Raw genomic sequence first — 24,448 nt, 5'->3', positions numbered from 1 at the left:
GGCCGGACGGGGCTCTGAGTAACCTGATCTAGATATCCCCGCTCACTGCAAGGGGGTTGGACTAGATGACCTTTAAAGGTCCCTTCCAACCCAAACCATTCTATGATTCTGTGATTCTCTATCAATGTATTTCCCTTTAAGTTATTTGGAGCAGTCTAGGATTAAGACACCTCTTGGAGACTGTTCACATTGTTCCAGTGGCCAAAGGACACCCACTCTCTTTGTGAGAAGTCATCTGAATAATAGATATCTGAGAGTACAGTAGCAATCGAAACTGATAAATCTCCTGTCAAATCTAACAGAAAAAGAAACCAAAACCTTGCAGATTTTGGCAAAGCATCTGATTCTATAAAATAATAATAAAAAAGAAACAACACATACTGAAGCTTCAACCTTTTTAAACAGGGCGAGTTTGTGGTGTGTTGAAACCTTTTTCGAAGACTGGCATTTGTTCCAAGCTGTGTCAATGTGAGTGCTGGAAGCAATCTTAAATGCAGTGCTACTGCTTCTCCACCCACATGGAGGTTTATGAGGTTTTTCAGACAGTCATGCCTGCCTCAGATGCCAAACCCATTTGTTTTTTCCATCATCCAGCTTAGCATGATGCTTTATTTTTTCCTTAGGTGGCAGGCATAAAAATATAGGGGTACTTAACTTAGTGACAGAATTATAATGTAAGTTATGCAAAATTTATTCCCGTTTTAAAATACATGAGTGCAAATTATCAAGTAATTCTATGGATTACTTACTTAATTTCATGTATTTATTTACTTATGGGCAGAAAAGAAGGGTGACCGGTAAATTCATAAATTTATAAAATTAAAATTAACCTGACATTATTGCCATGTAAATATTGAACAAGAAGTTTTACAGAAGTTTAAAGGAAGATCATTTGCTAAACTGGGCTCTTTCTACATCTAACATTGGCAATATTTGGCACACTGATTTCTGGAAAATGTAACTTAGTGTTAGAGAGATTTCACTTAAAGAAAACTCTATTATAAAGAGCCTGGATTATAATGAAGCAGGCATAAATTGTAGCGAAGAAAAGACCAGCAGCCAATATGAGAGGCTGATTAAACATTCTACAGAAGTTAGCTTTATATCATAATGGAGAATCTGCAAGCAAAATTCCATTGCAAATGACATATATCTATAAATATTCATGCATAAATATTAGCTACAACTATTTTGTACAGCTACAATAACGCAACTTGCATATCCACGATGTAAATAAAGTAGATTACTATTTTTAATTTTATTACTTGTAAAAGATTATTTCTGGACGCGTTTTATATAACTAAATTATATAAATAACAAAATAAAATTATAACACCATGTGCACAGGATGGAACTTGAGCTTCATCAGCACAGACGTATTTACACTTCATAGGAAAAAATTGTGACCATATTAAAGATAACAGTAAAATGAAAACTTCAATAAGCAATATTATATTGCCTCACAAGATATACAATTAAGAATGCTGTATAGATAACTATAATACTATAACACCAGTTATTGCTATAACCATAATACTTGTTGAAGCCCATTCAAAAAGAAGCCTAAAACTTCCCAAGCTCTGCCAAGTGATGTCTGTTTGGAGGAGGAATATACTCTCAGGAAAAGACACAGAAGATCTTTAATTGACAAACTTTAAAACACAACAGTAGAAGAAAAATACAGATTTTGTAGGAAAATGGCATGAATGACCTAAAATGGTATTTCATTCATCCTGAGAAAACATTGTCAATAGATGGAGCAAAATTATTGCCCAAATTGGTAATGCTCCCCTGTAAGTAAGAGTGAATAAGAATAAGGAGTTCTCATATCAGTTTGGGATGGACATTCCCACAAAAGAGAGCACCAAAAGCAGGACATCCAGTATGAACATGAAGGTAGAGAAAGGGAAGGAGCACAAAATTTATCTTACCTGATGTGAGCCACCTTAACGCTGTGCCTATAAGTTACATTAGATGGGAAAGAGAAATGCATATGCAGAGCCTGATTCCTCCCATCCTAAGAGAGGCACCTAAGGCAGGGGATAAAATTATCCTCTTGCCTCCTTTTGCTGACAATATGGAAAACATAGAGATACTTAATTTTAATTGTCTAAAGAGCAGGTGAAGCACAGAAAGGGCAAAGCCCTGGCTGTGTACCTGCAACAGCCCAGCTCAGATGAATCAGCACTGGGTGGAAATTAAGAGGAATGGTCTATAAGCAATATTTTGATTAATTTTCCTCATGCATATAAAGAACACCACAGATAAATTTTATCCCTGTCTCACTCCTGAAATAGCACAATTGCAGGTTGCTCCCTTTTCAGGGTGAAATACCCGAGTTTGCCCCAAACATATGTGGTTGTCACTCTTTTGATCACACATAACAGAAAACAACTATAGGAAAGAATTGTGGCAGGTTTTCCTAACTGTATGTGGTATAAACTGAATTCCACTGTCATGCTTCGAAAGTTGGTCTAAGCATCGTGTTAACTGAATTATGCAAATATGTCAGGTGATCACTTGGCATTGATTTGTGTTTGATTCAGTCTGTTAAAAGAAAAAAAATAATGTATTAACTGCACTCTAGGTATGGCATACAATTAAGGAATACAATTTTATCTATTTAATGTTTTTCACTATAGACTGTGTTTGTCAAAAACACACCAATGTACCAGTGAAAAATAACGTCCCACTGTTGTAAAAGCAAAGTCCAGGTGTTAACATAGGCTATGCAAATAGTTTAACAGATAGGCATTACATATTAATGACCAATTAATTCCAAGCATACTTAGAAAATCCTTGAAAGGAAATCTACAGGGACAGCAGTGATCAAAAATTGAAATAATTCCAGATGAGAACAATTCTTTCAAGCTGAACCAATCAGTTCCTTTCCAAATCATAACCACAGCATGATATTCTCCAGATTTATTACTTATTTTTACATTGTACATGGAGACCACAATCTGGGTGAACCACACTCTGAGAGTCATTGCATTAAAGTCATATTAACTTGCATATACTAAGAACACACAGAGATATTTTCCAGATGACTGCAGAGGGTGGTGTCAAATATAATTTCATATTTTTCCTGTCATTTATTAACTTTTATTTTCTTAATTGTGGACAGGGTAAAAATAAGGGGAATTTTCTATGACATATGCAAACATGCATATTGAACTATCTGCAAATCAACATAGCTTGGGTATCCCTAAAGACAGAGTATATTGCTCCCGAAAAACTAAAAATATCAAATAGTGAACTCTGCACTGGTAACCCATAGGGTGAACCCAGTGTTAACACCTGCTAATGTCTCCATTCCCACCCCTTGGTGGTGATACAGACAGTTGAAGCATCTTACCCTGCAAACCCCTATAAAACATGGAGCGAAACCCCCCTGATTTTATTTACTGTTTATTCACTTTTTTCCTACCATATCTGCTAGTTCCACTAACCAGAGAGATGAGATACAAACAGCCTGTTCTGAGAAAAGCTGGGTCTATCTGGACCTCTGATTGCAGTTAGCATTTCCGTATGCACTGTCCCTGCCACTGGTACTGTACTTTTGCAAGTAGTTACTAATAAAGAATTTCCCATTGCCTACGCAAGCAATCACTTCCACGATGCAAGAAACTTAAAGTCACAGTCTTAGCTATCTTATGATAACTTTTTTGCAATTCAGATAATTCTACTGCATAAATAACCGTGAAATAAATACCAGCATTTGATTAAAAAGTAAAAAATGCAACAGCGGCAAATTGCATCCAATATTCTGTTTAGGAAAATACATAAATGAAGCTATTGCTTTAGGGCAGGAAATGTAATTTTCTTTCAGTATAGAGCATTTAGCATCATGGGATCCAAAGCTGGCTGATAAACATGTCTAGCCAAATAAAACAGTCATTTCCAGAAAATCTTTTAATCAACTTGTTTATCATGGCTAAATATTTATTTACTAATTAAAATCTTAAACACAGGGTGTTTAAACTTAAGGGAATTAAGCACAGGAGGTCTATATTTGTTGAATATGAATCCTGTGCTCTTTGTAGTCTGCAGTCTCAAGGAACTGAGGTTTGTGCATTCATGCATGCTGTCGTGAACCCATCTGCAGGCTTTTGTGTACGTACGTGAACTTAAATATTATCATAGAATCATAGAAAGGTTTGGGTTAGAAGGGACCTTTAAAGGTCATCTAGTCCAAGCCCCTGCAGTGAGCGGGGAATATCTTCAACTAGATCAGGTTGCTCAGAGCCCCATCCAACCTGACCTTGAATGTTTCCAGGGATGGGGCATCTACCACCTCTCTGGGCAACCTGTGCCAGTGTTTTGCCACCATCATCATAAAACATTTCTTCCCTATATGTAGTCTAAATCTACCCTCTTTTAGTTTAAAACCATTACCCTTTGTCCTATCGCTACAGGCCCTACTAAAAAGTCTCTCCCCATCTTTCTTACAAGTCCCCTTTAAGTATTGAAAAGCCGCAGTAAGGTCTCTCTGGAGCTTTCTCCTCTCCAGGAAGTTCTCTAAATGAACACATGAACGCCCCTTTCAGCTTCGCTATAACTTGATAGAAGGGTAATAGCAGCTCTGAAAATACCTAACTTAAGAAAACACATACTCAGGAAGGTGGAGGAGAGACATCCTATTTGTTCTGCCCCTTACAAAAAGGCCTTAATGTACACTCAACCTTTATTATCCACCAGAGAACCCAACCACAAGCCCCACACCCCTAAGAAACAACTTCAGTAGTTCTGTTAACCACAAAAGTGTTTCTTTTTCTTTCAGTTTAGGCTAGATTTAAGAGTAGAAAACCTATGTCCTAGTTTACTTAAGCTGAGATGGCAAAAGTCTTTTAAATTCCACTTAGCTAATGAATTTTCCATTTGGGGATGAAATCGTGTCTGTCCAATGATGCTAACAGTCACCTGAAAAACTGAGCTTTTAGTACTGGGTTTGGTCCAAATCCCATTAACAGCAACTGAAACGTTGCAATTTACTTTCCTTTATGAAGAATCAAATCTCACTTCACTGGCTCCACACGAACCACCATATTTTTCAGTAACTTATTTTCCTCCCGTACTTTGTCACTGCAGATGTTACAAAAAGTGGTTAAATACTGAAATAATACTAAAAGAATAAACATTTTAATAATGAAGCATCTTCAATGGATTTTTTCTTCTTTCTTCACAGTTTTTCAGGACTAGTCAGAACTTGACCCTGCTCATAACTCTGAATGGCTCTGGCAATTGCTGCTTTTATCTGATGGGGTTTTTTTAGAGTGAGAGGAGATTCTTAAATTAATTCCTCAATTTATTTGGGATCTGTTTTCTTGGATGACTTCGGCTGGTCCAAAGCTTGTTGGGCACATTTTTGAATCAGTCTTAAGTTCTGCTGGTGCTTCTCGCTGTCAAAGGTTTATTGCTCAAGCCATTCAGTTATGCAAAGAACAAGACCAAAACTTGTATTGCTTGATTTACAGCCAGGGTAATGAGCAGTAAACCAATTATATTACAATAAAAACAACAAACAGGTGATCCTGGTTTAAATTTTTTGCTAGAAGCTCCCTACCTTAACAATTAGGAACTGGTTTATCTTTGATTTTCTGCTCAGTCTGCTAAATCCTATCACTTTCCAATATTTTTACCTGCTACTGCAGAACAGGATTATCTGATTTGAGATACCAGAGTATTATCTTATGAATGGTAAAAAACCACCCTCAGCACTTCGCAGAGAAAGGAAGCGTGAGTGACTCTGCCATAGTGCCATTCTCCATGCTGCGTGGAATTCTCTCTTCACCATTCCCCACTTTTTTCCCAAAGATGCTTTATTAAACCCAATACTGCATATTCTAAAAAGAAGAAAATGCGAATCAGAAAAGGATCAGCTCTTGAAAAGCAGATTTATTAGCCAGGGTAAAAGTAATTTTATGCAGGGTTGATTCACAAACATACATAGAGGAGAATCTATATAAGAGCAGGGAAGTCTTTCTATAATATTTTCCTTAATTCAGAAAACATATATATATATAGATATACAGAGAGAGAGGTGTGTGTATATCACACACAATCACTTAGCTCTGAGAACACTTCAAGGTCTTAATAGCACCATATGCTTTTCTTTTGCTGAAGCAGCAAGGTAGTCGGTAGCAGTAAGGTAGACATGAACAGTTCACTCAAACGAATCCCATTACTCCTAAGTTTAAAGACAGGTATACATTAAACACCTTTATGGTAAGAAACCTGAATGGTAAGAAACTAAAAATGCTCCTGGTGCAACATACTTTTGGCACAGTTTACATTGCCTACCACACAACGATATATACAGCCATGCCCCTGCATCTCTCTACATATTTTAAATGATGTGTACATTTACAAGTTTGACACTAAACTATGCAATCAACGTGCAATTAAAATGTAACCTAATGGCTCCTGCTTTTGTTTAAAGTTTCCTTGCTGTGCTTTTGATTCATTCTCTTGTGTCTCTTCTGTTCTTTGTAAAAAACTCCCCCATGCTTGCACTCTGTCTGACTTAGCAGATAGTACAGCAGGGAGATCTCATCTTTACTGTCGTGAAATTATTGAATATAACAGCAATATATTCAGGGAAGCATCCCCAGGACAAACCAGTCCTTCTTTGCTCTTCCTGGAATGGGCTTCTCGCAGTAACTTAACAGTTCTTTGCGAAGGAAACATTACTAGTGGGGCTTGGGGAATATTCTGCTACTGAAAACAAGTGGAAGCACCACGTCTTGCCAGATCACATGCAGAATCACTCATACAAATAACATTTTTATTAAAAAAAAAAATAATAAAATTAGACTGCCAGGATTCCAAATTCAGAAATGTAATTAATGCTTGAAGACAATCACCCACCCATGGCAATCCAGTTTCCTCTGGGACCTGCGAATATAGATGTAAAAAATAAAGAATGCTATTAATAAAAAGCCCTCAAACCTATGCTAGTTGGGAAGGCAAGGTATGTTTAGAGCTACTGTCCATTTGGTATACCTGAAATGGACATTTTTATATTCACGCACAATGCAACTCAGAACAAGTACCTTCCTAAACGGCCCCGACAGGTAACAGCAAAATCCCTTCTTAGTAGCAGGAATAAAATTTATCATACAGAAAATGGTTCTTAAAATTTTAATATCCATAATATAAATATTCAAAACAGCTATAATTTTAAGCCTGCAATTAAAAGAAGGGGAAAAAAAACCCAAACACTTTTCAGAATGTCATTTGAAGTAAATTTATCTCCGTGTTAAAATGGAAATTTATTAAATTTGTCAAGTGTTTTAATGAGGCCTTCTTCTTAGAGTTAACACAGAATTGATGTCTGAAGGATAGTGCAGCTCATCAGGCTGCACCAGCAATACTTGCTGACGTATTCTCCCTTTAATAATGCATTATCTTGACTTATACTTTATATGAGTTGTCTTGTCTTAACAACAGTAAATACAGTCACAAAGCAATGAGAAATACCAGCAGGATGATGACACTAATTGTACTGTCTTGACTTGAATTAAAATTGCTGAACAGTAAATGAGATTACTAGCCTAAGGATAATCTTAAATTAAATGTGCAGTTGCATTTATCTCATCTCAGATGCAATTTTCCAAAGTGCTTTAAAAAAATAATACCAGGCAGCCATCTAATAGAAACCTTTACTTCTGAAGGTTTTAAAGATAATTAAAAGTGCCTTCATATGTTTTGTTCTATTGTTATATTTTATAACTAGCAGTAATTTGCAGGTCAGAATAGAAAAATCAGGCAATTTCTTAAATTGTTATAACTTGTTCTGTCTTTGATATGGTCTTCTAATTTTTGTTGGACATTTCCAACATGGAATGTCTTCAATGAATAGAAGAAGATCAAATAGTTAAAACAGATGAAATTTCACACACTCATGACTTATGGATGGTCTATCCTGGATCACATAATTTTCTTGTAAGCATTGTAAAGCATTAGAAAAGCTTTGTGAAAATAATTTTAAAATATTACTTAGCCTACCAATTCTAAATAGCAGCTAATGTGGCAGTTTTTTCTATTAAAAGTTTATGCTGACAAGCTTAATTAGAAGATTCACAAGGAGAAATTGTGCTTTCGTCATATTTGTATATATGTCTGTCCCCAGAATACATGAGATTTCACTGAAAACATTTTTTCTTTCTTTTTTCTTTTTAATCAACACTAGGCAATATATTGAATATACGCAATTAGTAAGGGCTCCTATACCCTGGCACATATTTGCAATCCAAGTTTATTTGCAGATACTTGGGCAAGAGGGAAGATCCCAACTGGCACAATGCAAAGCCTCAAAATTCAAAAAATAAAACCCAACCAAACAAAACATCACCTGAAAGAGATACTTCTGAACAGGTTAAAATATTGTTTTAACATTTTAAAATGCATTTTTTCACCATATAAGAGAGTCAGCATCCTTGTGAAAACACCTCATGCCTTCTTCAAGCTCTCTTCCAAATTTCCTAAGCCCTTATCACTCTGAAGTAATATTTATTATTAGTTATGTTACCTCACAGTAGTTAAGGAGTATTTTCTAAACCCCAAAAGTCTTCAAGCACCTTTCTTTCCACTATAAATTGGATAAGGACTTCATGTAGCTACATTTGGAGTAGAAAATAGGATTTTTCAACTGTAAAGACCTGTACATAACATGACCTGGAGCACAGATGGTATACTAAAAGTTTTAAGGGGTGTGCAGACTACCATCACTTGAGCTCTCTTTTTTCCACAAGTAAATTCACAACTGAATTCTATGTCTGTTAATGAGATAATTTTTCCTCATACTAAACATCAGCTTTAAGAGCAATAAACTAGGAGTGCTGTAATAAAATAAAACAGTGGGGGAATGTAGCAATTATTAATAAAAAAAAGCATTTTAATCTGAGCATAGAAATATATTTACAATATAGATCTCTACTCTGATAGATGTCTAAAGTGCCTGTACAGTGAATAGGGCCAGCGCACTTTTAGGGCACTATATACTCATCTTCAGATAGATGTGTAAAACACACCAGCTGAACCACCTGCTAAAATGTCACGGTTTTCCCATTAACTACTGGAGCATTACAGCCAGCTCAGACGTAGGCTTCCACACCGGGGAAGCTGAAAGTGCGGTGAGATGACTCCTACTGCTCTTGCACAGGACTGGTGGCTGTGGCTTTTTGGAAGACCATATGAACCAGTATCTACTTTGGAGTCAAGCACGCTACTATGCATCCACTAACACTTGATAGGTCAAGGGTTTACTGGTATAGTTACCAGTATAATATATTTTTTATATATATATAGTATATATAATATATATAGGTATATATACCCTAATACCCCTTTCCTGCTTGCACAGCTAGAAACTACAAGTATCCTGTTGAATGTCTGCCTTTCTTTGAGCTGTCTTCCAACAGGTTGCAATGCTCTTCATGCAGAAGAATGTCAGAATACAAATACTTCCCTGCGTTCCCGCATTCGAATGCTTTTGCATGTAGCTCTGCTTGTCTCAATATGAGGATTTGTATTGATCTTCACTTGAAAAGCAATTCTTTTTATAATTTATAATCTTTCATGCCTTCATAACTCCAGGCTGGCATTTAACAACAGACCGCAGCAGACTGTGGAAGTGCTGAAATGTAAAGGTCAAGGACAAACCAGAAGCTTTCACAAATTGCAGCTCTCACACCATGTTCCTTACAAACATGCTTTTTGAATTAGCAAGATCTGTTCATGCTGAGCAGGTGTAAGAAAATGGACCCGGTCTGTCATCTGAGTTACATGAAATAAAACATCTTATCCTCCTAGCTCAGAGTGCCTTACTGATCTGTCCGTCCACAGTGCTGGCCTTGAATTTCCCACCTCTCATACAACATGCACACCAATTCTGAAACACTTAGTTCTCACAAGTCACAAAAAGCAAATGCCAACTGTATTTCACATTGTGATAAAATGTCCCAAGACGAACGAAGCAAAGTCTGTAGGAAAAAATTCTTTTCCTTTCTCTACCTTTGGTGGTAAAAGTGGTTGGAAGTTTAATCAATGAAATCCTCTTCTCTTCCCCAAATGTACACAAACATTGAGGTAGACTTATCCCTTACTCAGTTACAACCCACCTCCCCTTAAAAGGTAATCATAAAATCCATCTACGCCACCCCTTCTCAGAAGGATCCAGGTTCTGTCCACAAGGATCAATCACCTTACAGTCCAGATTTACTTTCTTTTTAAAAAACTTTTTCCTTCTAGGTAGATGCAATTGCATATTGGTAAAAGCAAGAACTCGCATTTTTCCAGTATAATATTCAGTTGTTAATACTCTTTGCTCCCTTATCTTTTTTTTTTCACCAAAACATACTTTTATGAAGTATAATCATTAATCTTTAATTCTCCTACTAATCTTATAATATCGAATGACATGTTCCAAGTAAATGCAAACAGTCTCTTAATTCAGCATAAGTGCATAATATCATACGATTTATTAATGCTGGTGACTTTATATTTCTCCACTTTTTATGATTCCATGAAAAGTTGTTCTATTAATTCAAAAAATGTAATTATTTGAAAGAAATTCTTATAGATACTATGAATTAAATTTAAAACTGACGTAAGACTGATGTTATCGATTTACACGTACTACATAACAGATGATTCATCACAGCATCTATGGAATTTGATATAGGAAAGCTTACATGCATTCATATTTTTTCTTTCCTTATATTTTCATTGTCGTTATACATTTCTAAAGTCTATTATTTCTTGGTCTTTTCTTAATTGTGGGTTGGTTTTGGTTTTGTTTTTTTAATAATTCCTAGCATTTTAGCATTATGTATTTAGGAGACTGCTTCCATTTAGAGATCTAGCTTGTGGTCTTTGAGTAATTCTTACATGACTATTTGTAAAAATAAACTCTATGGTGAATCAAGTATATGACTCATCTAATTAACAGGCATAAAGTGTCATAATAAAGAACTTAATTCAAAACATAGAGTCTTTCAAATTGGCCTTCTTCTGTACTAGCAATATCTACAGTAACATTAACATATGAGGCAGCTGGGAGTTCCTAGAAAGAAGACTAACAAATGGAAGGGTGGAGGAGGAGATGTAAAACACAAACACAAATCTGAAAATCTTTCCATTTCCTTGCAAAAAAAAAAAAAAAAAATTACAATAATAATACTCGATAGTTTGTTATTATTACTCTTGGTCATGATTTCTGAGGAGTAAAATGTAAAATATAATTATACATATCAGTTTGTGCCACTAATCACCTATCTTGTTTCTCTTCTTTATGACTCCTGAAGTGCTGTGTACTTGTGTGTTGCAACACAATCAGCTCTCTGTCATATCTAATTATTGCTTCCATGGGAAAAAGATGAAAATGAAACATTAAGACATTAATATGCATATGACAAATCCACAGACAGATTAAGGGTTTGTTTAATTTCATCTAATCATAAACATGTAAAATTGAGGCATGCAGCCTAAGCTAGTTATGTAGGCTGTCTTTAAAAACAGGGAAGAGAGGAAGGCTTCTCCAAATGATATAGTCCAACCATCATGGGCAATTATTCTGGATTAGGAGGAATCCCCTTCTGAAGACAATTCTGCTGAATGCAGAGGGGTCCTAAACAATAAGATTAGAGCAGCAGAAAAATGAAATGTCATTTTTTATTATTTCCTTTTTATTAGAACTCCCTCCACACATGTTCCCTCTTCACTGACCCTATCCTAGTCAGTCTATGTCTGCACTAAATTCTGGTTTCAAGAACAACTTCATTTTACCCCAAAGCTTTCAAAACATCATGGTAGAGGTTTCTCATATCCACTGACTAAATTGTATTTTACAATATTGCTTTTTTGTAAAAACTAACTTAAAGTACTTTGAAAAGTATGCTTTATAAGAAAAAAGGTTCTACTTGTTTAAGAAGGTCCATTATTTCTTTTGAAGAGCTAAACATCATTCTCGTGGTATGTGGTAAAAAAGCACCACGTCTTAGCAGATGTGTAGTAGGAATTATAGATGAAGAAGATCTTGTGTGGCAGAAGAAAATGTTCAAAACCTGTTGATTTTGATTATATTAACTCATGGAATTTCATCCACTAACATGCAGCCATAAAGTAGGACATGTGTTATAAAAAAACCACAGAAATAATAATGGCCAAGTCAGTGAGTTACTGGAGTGAAGCAGAGGTAGGCTAGGCTCAAGAGAAAAAAGGATTCTATCTGTTCTTGCACTTCTGCAATATCCTCTTGGATACTTTAAATTATATGACACATATACTCAGATCCTGAAAATTTAAGGGATACTCTCTGGACAGTAAAGGCAAACTTGAAGAAAGAGCGTAAAAAATAATATTACATGGACTTTGTTTCCTTTCTTGTTTGAGGAAAAAGCCCCCATCAAACACAGTCTTCACAGCATCTAGAAAAACACATGCTTCCCTGGGGCTACAGAAGGCAAGTTCTATTTTACCTCTGCCTTTACATCAATTTTCTGGCACTATTCTGATTTTTTTCCTTTTTTTTTTTTTCTTTTCTTCTTTTCTCCAAGCTCAGTCTCCTGGCTGCCTTTCTTTTCCCCCAGTGTCTTAATCTTGAACTAATATAACAGTCTTTCTTTTATATTTTATTTTACAGTCTCCTTCTGTGACTTCAAAAACTCACCTACCACTGGAGTTTTCCTGAGTCAACTAGTCCTCCTGAGAGACATGAGATGGACTGAATGTTCCTCTACCACATTTATGTCTCTCATCTTTACACTATTTCATCCGTTACCTCACTCACATACCTTCATATGAGTGAAATGGTCCATGAAAATATCTTATGCTATGCCTCTTATGCTCTGACGTTTGACTGTATTGATATCTTGTTTCCCCCACCTACCTATTGTCATTCCCGTGTCCTCTGTAAATACATGCCAATAATGTCCTATGAATCTTCTATTTTCAAACCCCATTTCTGTTCATATGCACCCTGTCCCTATTGTGAGAATTTCTCCGGATTCCTCTTCTGTTCTGCATGCTAGACTCACCTGTCTTCTCTTCTGCTGGGAGTAAAACAGATTAACTATTGCTGTGAGCAAATTCATCACCACCTGCAACACCTACTGAAGACAGTAACCAACTTAGTAACGGCTGCAGTCTATTCTACAGATAGTGATATGATTTGTTTTAGCAAAGTGTATTTACAGAGAAAGCGCCCCAACCTTCATGGCAATGAGCAGAGTAAAAAAAAAAAAAAAGGCAAAATTAAAAATGCAGATTTAAAATGACATAACACAGCTGACAATACCGTTTCAAGACTATCTCTGGCTTCTGTGTGATTTTCCAGATTGCTGTAGCACTCAGGAACTTAGCCTGAGCTCAGCTCTTTACTCACTTCTCATATTCCAGCAATGTTAAACACAAGCTCCCTAGCACATCCACACTTTCTCGATCGGCACAGAATGGCACCTCTAGGTTATTTACATGCTTGAGTGTACAGGAGGGAACATATTCACTACCAGGCGTTCAACTAACGCCTACAGCAAAGGTAAGAGTGGAACTTTGTGCATGCATGGAGTCGCCTAGCAGCGGTCAGTACTTACACAGAAAGCCTCCACGAGCAATCGAGGGTGTTGCAGCAAGCGGTGGTGTTGATGTGAGATTGCAGCTGGCCTGCGTCTCTCCATGACAATAGTAAACTAAAGACTTAGTACAAACTGAGACAGTGATGAGCTATTACATGTACTACTATCAAATGTCATGAAATCAAATAAAATCTGAACAGCTTGAGGCCAACCACGATGGCGAGGTAAGCGTTGCGAGAAAAAAAGACAGAAATCATGGTGGTGTAATTAAGAGACTCCACTGATGAACAGACATCTTGCATGATTTGGGATATGTCATTAGATTTCTGAAACAAAGATAGTGCTGTTTAAGTTAACTGTTATTCTACCTGATGGGACTACTTGTATAGTAAAAAGTTATTTAATGGGACTATCAGCAAAGTCTTCTTTCCTGAAGCCTAGCTCTTCATAATTAATGTTAGACTGATGAAATACCCTTTATTCATTGCCTAGTTAGAGCGTCTGTTCTTTAGAGTAGAATTCTTTCTTTAGGATGTTGTGATGTCTACTGCCATGGGCCTCCAAAATGCTCCAAAATCCAATAAAAATCTCTGTTTTCACAACGTTCTAATTTGTTCAATTATTTTTCTCTATCAGCAATACTTCCATATTTTCCAAATGCTGTTGCATCTTTTTGAAACTGCTACAGCCTTTTAAAGGATGGCTGCATTGTGGCAATAGCTGAAAAATTAGTGCAAGTGAAATGCTTTGTATGCTTTGAAGGGAAAAGGGACGTATACAACCCATCATTATTAAAAAAAAAAGTACATCTTAGGAGGCACATGGAGACATTCTTCTGCTGCTGTTTTAAACCTAAGAAGAAGAAAAGAGAGAGGGAAAGACACAAAAAGGGGGGGAGAAAGGAGAAGACAATAACAAAGAGAAAGAGAAAGTTAAGTGAAATAAATACCATGAAGGTGACTGAAAGTGGAAGGAAAATACATGAATCTCCAAACGTAATTTCCAAAAGCAACATAATCTTCACTCACTTTTTGCTAGACTACCTTCTCTGAGTTTCTTTTTCCCCTTTTTTTTGGGAAGAAATCTTAAGCTTGTCTTGTTTTGGAATATATGTTTTCACACCTTAACATTCCAACCTCAGTTTTGCATGAGGAAACAGTATCAATCCCTTTATCAAGGTCATTTAACAATCCTCATGATATTCATTTCCCCAGCTGTTATCTTAATAACACTAATACTTTTATAATTTGCAATGGTACTTTGAAATTTATCCAAGAGTTAGCAGCCATCAAGGAGATGTCCTCAAGCTAGCCTGTTTGTACTTGGCCAAATTGTAAGTTTCAGAAAATCATTATTTGCGCTGTTTGCTGTGACTGTAAGAGCTTGCCAGAAGCATGCTGCTAAAACCTTTCAAGTTTATCATAAGGTCCATTTTTTCTGCTAACTTGATTTGATTAGACTTTGCTTGTCAAAATACCTATTGGTGGACCAATCCTCCTGAACTCCACAAACTAGAAACAGAACCAGATTTCTAAGGTAAGAGCAATATCTCATGCAACCCAGTGATATTCTAGTTGTATGGAAACTGGTATTCCCATTTCACAAAAATATCCCTGGAGATGCAGAGGAGAGTATTTTTGTACAAATATCACACTTCTCATCATGTGGAAATGACACAGTTTTTTAGGAAAAGTCAAGCTACCGTTCAATTATCAAATATTTTCAGTCTCCTAGAGCTATCTGGAGTACCATCATCATGAGCAAGCTCTGAAAAAGTCAACAGGGAGCTTGGACAGCTGACGTAAATCAGAATTTAGCCAAAACTGAGACTTTCAATCTCAATATTTCCCATGGAAAAGATGTTATACTGGGAGATTTCAGGTTGGGTCATCCTCTTTTCAGAGAGCTTGGCCATACTGCACATCAAAGGGGAGACAGATCTAGAAGTCATGTTTCCTTCAGATCATACATCAACATCAGAGGTAACTCACATTCACATATATTATCATTTTTAAAGAACTTCTCAGGAGTGAAGTAGCTCAGGCTGGGCACTAAGAAAAGGCTGCAATTATTTGGCATCAAAACTGAAGGCAGAACCCTGAGGCTCACCCACAAGGTTTCTTATAATTTTCTTTTGACTTCTTGCTGACTATTCCTGTTTCCAACTGTTCAACTCGTACATTTAATGAAACAAGGAGCCTACAGAAGCAGCCTCATTCATTATATAACGCAGATTTATCTGAAAACATGTCACGGATCAGTGGTTATGATCAAAGGCTTAAATATTTAACTAAAAGACAAGTTATGCTGAGGCCAACCCCTGTCATTTAACCTGGGAGCTGAAACTCGCACTTTATATTCAGCCATTCACTTCAGGAGTTTTCTAGGTTTAATTTTTGGAGCCTCTTCCCCCCACTTAATCTTTTGTCATACATATTTTTCACAACCAGGTCTTTGTATTTGAACTTTGGTAGAGTGGAAGAGTGAGATCCTGAGATCTTTCCAGTTTATATTTTATAATGATTTATTTTATTAATGTTATCTATTTAACAAAATCACGTTAAAAAACCATGGCGCTGGTTGGAAATCATAAAAGCAGAACTATTTGATTATTGAAAATCAAAGATTTTTGGTTTATTCTGTTTAGTAGATATTCTTTAAGTTTAACTAGGCAGCTTGTAAAAGAAGAAAATTAAATGTATTTGTAGACACTGTAAAACCGAGAACTAAAACAACTGCCAGTAAACTACAAAACTCACCTGACATACAAAATAGACAGACATCATTATTTTAGGTCAAAGGCAAAGACACGTTGTGTAAAATACAGTATTAAAAAGTGAAAATGAGACATCATAGTTTTGCATTGATTTATCTGAGGAGGAATCTATACCACCTTAATAGTTGCATCCTTTCTGTTAGGAAAAGAATTAAAAATACAACAAAACCCAACAAAACCCCAACAGTCCATTTCTGGATAGCACATACATAGAGAAGAGATGGATGATTTATAAACCTGAAATCCAAATCAGTGGAGGGAGTTTTTATATAGAAAGTGTAAAACTTTACAAGTTATTGTTTTGTCAATTCTTTCTCCTACAGTGCACAATTTTTCAGCACCACATGTTTTTTTCAATTCCTTCCGCCCACATAATAAATCAGCAATATTTTCTGCCATTTTCCAGGGACAAGAGATGCAATATTTACACTGCGTTCTGATAATGCTGAAAAGTACCTTAAGCAGTAAATATTCAGCTTTGCTGCTGACCACTCTACTTTTCTATTTTATATATATATATATTTGTACTTTATGTATATATATGATTATATAAGCTATAAATTTCCTCACATGCACATATACACATTTAGATACATCTATGTTTAAATATCTATTGAAAGAAAACAACCCAGCTTTTAAAAGTTTATTTGCTCTTGTTATAAAATGCAGACACTTAAGAAACTATCATTATTTTATTAAAATATTAAAGGATCTTAATTTTTAGCATGATGTCACCACCTGTATAAATCTATGGACTGGAAACCTTTTCATATGGTCCCTCAATCAGTTTGGTCTGGGCTGCAAATTTTCACACACTGCCACCCCACTCTGCAGTTGATTATGCAAAATGAAACAAAATTATATGTGTTTCAGGTGATGCTTTTCAGATGCAGCTCTGATCCAGTTCTCACTATAACTGAGACAGGTGAGTTGTGAAATCCAACCTATGAGCCTCATTAGCCTGTAAAAACTGTTATTTTTGCTAGCAACTGGAGAACTTTTTTCTTTTTTTTTTTCCCTGAACTGTATCTACTGATCTTTGAAAGCTATTGAATGTTTAAAGACTTTGAATTCCATGGATCTATCACAGTTCCTAACAATTCACAAAGCGCTGGACAACCGTTGTGATTGGAGAACATGAAAAAACCTCATGGATAAGGATTTTTCCAAAAGATAAAACACACTATAACTTCATAGCAAGGGCTGGTTAGGTGATACATACGAATACACAAGCGTGTTGTGAGAACATTTAATACTAAATTTTGTAAGAAGGGTTAAGAGTCTCTAGAGGTCAAAATAGAAATTCTTATGTTGTAAAACCTGGAAGATTTGGGGGGGGAAGTACAAAATGGGGTAAAAGCACGATAATTTCTGTGATAAGTATCAAAACGTAACTAAATGCTATGAGGACTGCAACAAATACTAACCATTAATAAGACTACAAATGTATCTTTTGTTTGTTTTTTTTTTTTTTTTCTGTTTTAGAAGTGCCTTCTCATTTTAATATCAAAATGCCTTTATAAAATATTTTCTAGGAAGTTGTGCTTAATGCAGTATTTGCCCTTCAGCTGCAGAGTAACAAAAGAAAGAAGAGTTAAGAGAAAGAATTAAATACAACAGATATTTACTTAAAGAAAAGATAAACAGAGGAAAAAAACTATAGCTATTACACAAAGCACCTTCAGTCGTGATGAAGCACCAATATCAATTTCACCTATTAAAGAAATATGAGTAAACACCTCTCCTAGGATCAGCAACAGGCCAAGCATTCTTGGCAAGAGGAGAGGGTGCTAAAAGCTGATTCTTTCTTTCTTTCCCTGAAAAAAGGTAAGAAATGGTAATTCTGAACAGCATCAATTTGAATGTGATCCCATGACTGAGAAAGCCACTTAAGAGTTTATTGATTTTTTTAAAGAGCACTATAGATTTTATACATGGTTCAACCTAAAGTTATGAGTGGTAATGGAAATCCAGTTTGGGTTGAAAACTTATTGGAAGCAGCATGTTCGAATGGACAGGGCATTAGACATGGTAAAATAACTTGGGATTTACTGTCGTCTCCTGTGACTTTCAGTAAAATAACAGACAGCCCTTAGTTTCCCTAACTGCAAAATTCAATAGTGCTACTTCTTATCCTTTGCCGTGTATTTTGGCATCTCTAGATGAAAGGCATAAAGGCAGATAAGTAATATTAAATTCTTTATTTGCGATGAAAATAATTATCTTCATCCACACAACTTTTTATGACTTTTTTTTCAATCTGTGTAGTTAGTTATAAGGAGTTTCAAAATCCATCTTTATATTATGCTAAGTGATATTATTTTAGAAAAAGAAAGAATAAAACATCATTACACTTAACAGTTCCACAGGATAATTCACCTCATCACAAATAGGTGTCTAATAGTCTATACTTTTTTTTCTCCTCTGTGTATCTCTCCATTGACTACAGAAGGGTTAATATCTTACATTTGGGCATAAGTTTCATACAGCTGAAGTTAGCTGAGAAGCTATAAACACAGAAAATCCGGATCTGGGGTGCAAACTCACAGCTTTTGGGTTGCAGACTACAAAAATGCACAGCGTTTATAGTATGCCATTTTGAAGCTAAACACGTTAAAAAATTGAAGTATGAACCTTCTTTACGTTTGCAATATCATTAATGTGATGATATGGGGAGTTGAATTTTACTGCTGGTGTGTTACATAATCATATTTTTAATTGGAGGGGGATAAAAGCGTGCTAGAGATTGTGATGTAGGATCTTCATCTGTGTATTTTAAGAGTTTATTGCCAATATTTTATTTTGGCTATGGATTATTCCTCTCTCTCAGTTGTCTAGAGGAGCTGTCGATCACTGAGCCACTGCTCAAAGGACTTCTGTAGAATCAGTTTGCCAGTTACTTTCTTATCAGGGGGATAAAAGTAAGCTTGATACAATTATTTGTGAGTGAATCTTAAACTGTCTTTAAAATTTCCATTGCTTTATTTTTTTTAATTATGTTTAAAAAAACACACACAAAAAATCAATTTTTCTCTTTGTATGTACAGCATTGTGACTTCTTTTTAACCCTTTAAAATCTTAAAGAATCCATCTGCATATAGGTAGGTACTTAGGCACCTGTATGAAGTCCCTCACTATTTAGTATCAACTCACTTCAGAAAAAGAAAATAATAAAAAGTGTTCAAGTGACCTATCTGGATATAAAACCTGCATACTAATATATGCATATAAACTCCTTTATAAATAAACCATGCTTTTCCAGTCGCTTACAAATATGCATAATTGTCCATGCTTAGAGTTGTCTTCCCTTTCAAGCTGAAAATCTGATATAAATACTTTTCTCTATACAGTTCAGCTACTCAAAAAAACAAAGGCATTTTAATATTGCTAATCTGGCTAAAGCCAATATTTGTTCTGCAGCAATAACATATGTTGTTTTCTTCTTTACAATATTTTGAACTGTTACAGAGACATCACTGTATTAAAACTAATGGATTTAAAATTAATTTAAGATTTATATTCTGATCACATTTTCTATTGTATAACTGAAAGGATGCATCCTGCTGATGATAAAGGGCTACAAGAAATAAAACTGGTTATTTTGAATTAAAATGGCTAAACTGAAGCTATTTTAGGCTGAAAGGAGGCTATTGATGCCTTTATTTGCTAGGTGCGGTCACGTCACTGATACAAGGACCAAGTAGGTGACAACTCAAGGTGTAAGAGCAGCAGGACTGGGTTTTTGGCCTTCACAGGAGGCTGTAGTGCCAACGGGGTTAAAGCAATTGCTGCTAGAGTTGAAAACCTGCGCCTGCACCATTACCACGGTGTGATGGTCCTGATTTCCTCGTCCTTTCCCTGGACATCTTTGCAGAGCAGCCAGGAAAGCTCTGGAAACTTCATTCTCTTGTTTTTAATGATATCACTGCCAAGACAGTAACAGTAAATAGCCATATCTCAGAGCTCCGGGGTAACAATCTCATAGGTACTGACCCTATGCATTGGCCATCAATAAATTGGAAGGGGACACACTTATACACAGGAGGGCTAAATGATGAAATCACATGGTATAGGTACTAAATGATGTATACCAATATTGCAGATTATCTCTTTATGTGTATGTAATGCAATGATGTGTAGTATTATATGCACATGCAGGAATAATTTTTGCATACTATTTCAGGTGTGGCCTAATAAGAGCTGAGTACAGTGCAATACGCAGCCCTTGGTCTCCTGGCTGCTCTCTTGCTGATGCAGCCCAGGACACAGTTTTAGCTCTTTGCCTTCAAGGGCAGCCCTGCTGATTCATGTTATATCTTCTCCTGGGCCTGCCTGAACTTAACATACAAGCAAACAATAGCGCTGCTGCCACTAATGGCAGTATGACCCAAATAGAGTAAATTTAGGAGCCCTTGTTCTTCCTCCTCCTCCTCATCATCATCATCAGAAAGGTATCCACATTTCTTACAGACTGGGAGGTCTTTTCATAAGAAAAGGTAGATGTACCTTCACTAATTGTATTTAGCTATATTACACCAAAGCACATAATAAAGACAATTTCCAAGGGAAAACAGTGCAAGTCCCTACACTGGAAACCTTCTGTGGAGTAACACAATAATCAGTAATTGCCACAACTCCATTTTAAGGTCATAAAGAGGTTTTGACATCCCTTGCCTTGGCAACCTTTATCTGCCCCTTAGACAGTTTGAACAGAAGAAAAAAGCTGAATCACAGTACTAGCAAACTCAGGTAGTACTACTGAAAAGTCAGAATTTTGCACTTTCATAGTTTTATTAATATATTTTAATTGCTTGGCACTCCGCATTATCTGCATTTGGCCAATTATCTGTATACTTGTTTGTAACACTGCCTGTTTTCGTATTTCTAATATACTGCTGGACACCTTCAACAGGTAAAAGGCTATGTATCTAAGTAAATCAAAATATTAAAACCCAAAAATGTTAAGCTTATTAAAATAAAACTATTTAAAGTTATGCTTTAGATGTAAACCTGTCTTAGATATTTCCATGGCCTTTTTTTCTCCCTATAGACTACATTTTGACAATTCTTTTATATAAATATAAAAGAGAATTTGAGTTTCCACTTCAGAAATTGTAATGTCCTCGTCTTGCTTCTGAGTTTTTCTCCACCACAAAAGATTTGTAGTCTTCAACACTGCTGAAGGTCATGGCTGGTTTTATCACCCAGCCAAGCAAATAACCAGAATTTGGCCAGGCAGCAGAAAGTCATTTTTCAAGTTCTGCAGCTGCCTGCCACAGAGAGATGATTGGGCTCGGAGACTTCATTTTAATTAGTGTCTCTTCTCCCTCAAGCTGATCTTGATTCAAAAAGGGTCAAAAACTGAACTTGTCCATGACTTCAGAGATTGTTTGGAAATCTTAATAATAATTCACCTGAAGGTGGGATTAACTGCCTCAAATTTTCTCAAATGCCAACGAGATACTCCGTAGTCAGTTCGGGGGCGGGGGGGAATTAACTTTACTTTTTAAGCTATTCTTACTCCATAAGAGAAATATTCTCTTACCTAACACAAGATGCTACATATACATGCCTTCAAATAAATGTTTGTGTGACAGTGAAATTCAGTAATAATATAGCATTTCAATTCAAAACATACATTTGGTTTACAAAATCAGTTCATTTCAATCATCTGATTATGATGCTTAACACACATGCTTTACTTTACGATTAATAATGTTTACAACTTCCCACTGAGACTCATCTAACAATGGCAAATAGACCACAGTGACTATGGACTGGCCTTTTGCCAGTTGCAAGCAATGATCCTCTACCAGAATAACACTTTTCTAGGTCAAAATGAAACAAAGTAATGTGTAATTCAGCCCTATGCCCATGCTAACCAACTGAAACACCTCAAACTGTTATCAGCTCTTCCTCACAATCTAACAAGGTTTGACTTTCAGTTATCACCTAAAATTGTAATTGAATCAAGACAAGTATCTTAAAGCAATAACAAAAAAAGTCTATCTAATTAAACTTAAATAGAATAATTTTTCAGTGAGTTATACAGCCTCAAACTCATGGATAGATATTAGTTCAGGAACTTAAAAGTTATTTTTCCTTTGTAAAACCTGTAACCAACTTTCTCCCTGCTGGGCAAGAAGCCATCACCCTACTGGAAGCTCTAGCTAGAAGAGAGCGGTATAGTGAACAGCACGGATTTCTCAGCCATGCAGGCTGCAGAGAGAACAGCAAACCTGTCCTTCACTCCTTTGACAAAGGTAAAACTCTTCACTGAAGGAGACAGCTTTTTATTGCTTAGCTTGAAACTACAGGGGAAAAAATAACCACAAAAAATAACACAAATGTCTATATTCAATAAAAAATATAGAGAAGACTAAAGAATATATAAAGATATAGATACATAGAAATAAAAATAAAGCTGTAGATACAGGAAGATGAGGAAGCAGATCGGGAGAAGAGTGTCAAGATAATTAAACATTAGTAATGCACTGGCTATCTTACAGACAAAAGTATTTTTACTCTGAAAAGGATTAGAGGAAGGATAAATAGTTCATAGCAGCTGTTTGACATATCACTAAATATACATTACTGGAAAATACTCCACTACAATGGCAATCAGATGGAAGAAGCAGCAGATGATAAGCAAGAGAGCAGGAAAATTTAGGGATTTCAACAGCTGAACCTTTTAAAAACAATTGATGTTTCAAATTTGACTGCACAAGTATAATTTACACTTAAAAAAAGTATTCATTGGGACATTGGTTGCAAAATTCTCAAATGCAACAGAGGTATAAAGAATTATCATTTTGAAAAAAACAAAAACAACAAACCCACCTGATTTTCAACAAGGTATTACAAATGCCAAAAGTCAAAGAAAATAGTTGGAAAAAATATGGCCTATGCCATGCATGACATGATAAAGAAAATCCAATTTACAAATCAGAGAATAAAAGAATCTGAACCTGGAGAGAGCAAATCACAGCAACTGGAATGAAGCATTGACATCTCCCAACAGTCACTTCACCTTCCCTATCATCACTTTGATTTTTTTTTTTCCTCACTGAAAAAAAAAATCAGTGGATGACTCCAGCTAACTTTAGGTGTAAGCTCAGCAGTGAACCTGCTGGATCTGCACTTCTCACTGTCCTTTGGGCTGGTTTTCTGTACTGACCTTTCTACTTGCATCCAAAATTTCAACGGCATAGATGTGCATCAGACAAGACTGCTGCTCTTCCACTTCTCTTTGGCACACAAGCCTACCTTTCATACCAACCCCAAAACCAGAATCCAGACTGACTTTACCGAAGTAAACAGCTTATTCTACCTGGATATCAAGCATGTACTTTATGCTGTCAGTTTAGACATTGGTGACTGGGCGTAAAGGACTAGACTCATGTTTCAGTTTTCCCAGAAGTTGTTTAAATTATGATGAATCTGTTTTCCAAACCATACTCTTTTATCATTTAGCATAATAAAATCTCATTCAAAAAGAGATTATTTTTGTTGTTTTTCTTACTCCAGACTCCTAAATGAAGTCCTCCTGCAGTTAACTCTATTTTAAATTATCTTTCTAATGTGTCACAGGATTCATCTATGTGAGAACACTGTTTCAATTTAACCATTCACAATTTGATTTAGTTGAATGCAACCTTGCTTTATTTCAATTTATCTTGTTACAGTCTAAGTTAATGGGGAATTGACTGAAGTTCTGGCTCAGCTGCACAGAAGCAAACAGCTGTAGCAATTTAAGATGTTCCTGTTCTCCAGCTGCTCACTCTGTCCCTCTGCCAGATATTACTGTCCCTAGAAAATCAGCAAAAGCGAGCCTGCGCTCAAGCCCCAGCCACTGTAGCTGACATTTGTGCATGTTGATGTAAATACATCTTCATGTTTTCTCTGTTGAATCTACTAAAGGAGCGGTAACCTTCAGAGAAGGGACACAGCAGAGCGTGGACACTGTTACATTTGAAGATGGCCTTCTGCTGCTTACCTCTGGCTAAGCAGCACTATTTCACACCCCACACGAGGGACCTTATTGAAATGTCCTGCCACTGACATGAGGAAAGTATCCCACATTGCTAAGTCTCCA

The 24,448-nt window shown here is 36.0% G+C and overlaps 1 protein-coding gene across 1 annotated transcript in view; it reads right to left on the bottom strand.

The window, feature by feature from the left end:
• The window catches only part of CTNNA2 (catenin alpha 2), a 410,549-nt gene that overhangs the window by 230,201 nt on the left and 155,900 nt on the right, over nucleotides 1-24,448 (bottom strand). The gene's annotated exons all lie outside the window — the stretch shown is intronic.

The sequence above is a fragment of the Nyctibius grandis genome, chromosome 6 (assembly GCF_013368605.1).
Source record: "Nyctibius grandis isolate bNycGra1 chromosome 6, bNycGra1.pri, whole genome shotgun sequence".
Classification (NCBI taxonomy): Eukaryota; Metazoa; Chordata; class Aves; order Nyctibiiformes; family Nyctibiidae; genus Nyctibius; species Nyctibius grandis.
The sequence above is the reverse complement of the archived record's forward strand: the minus strand, read 5'-3'. Positions and strand labels throughout refer to the sequence as shown.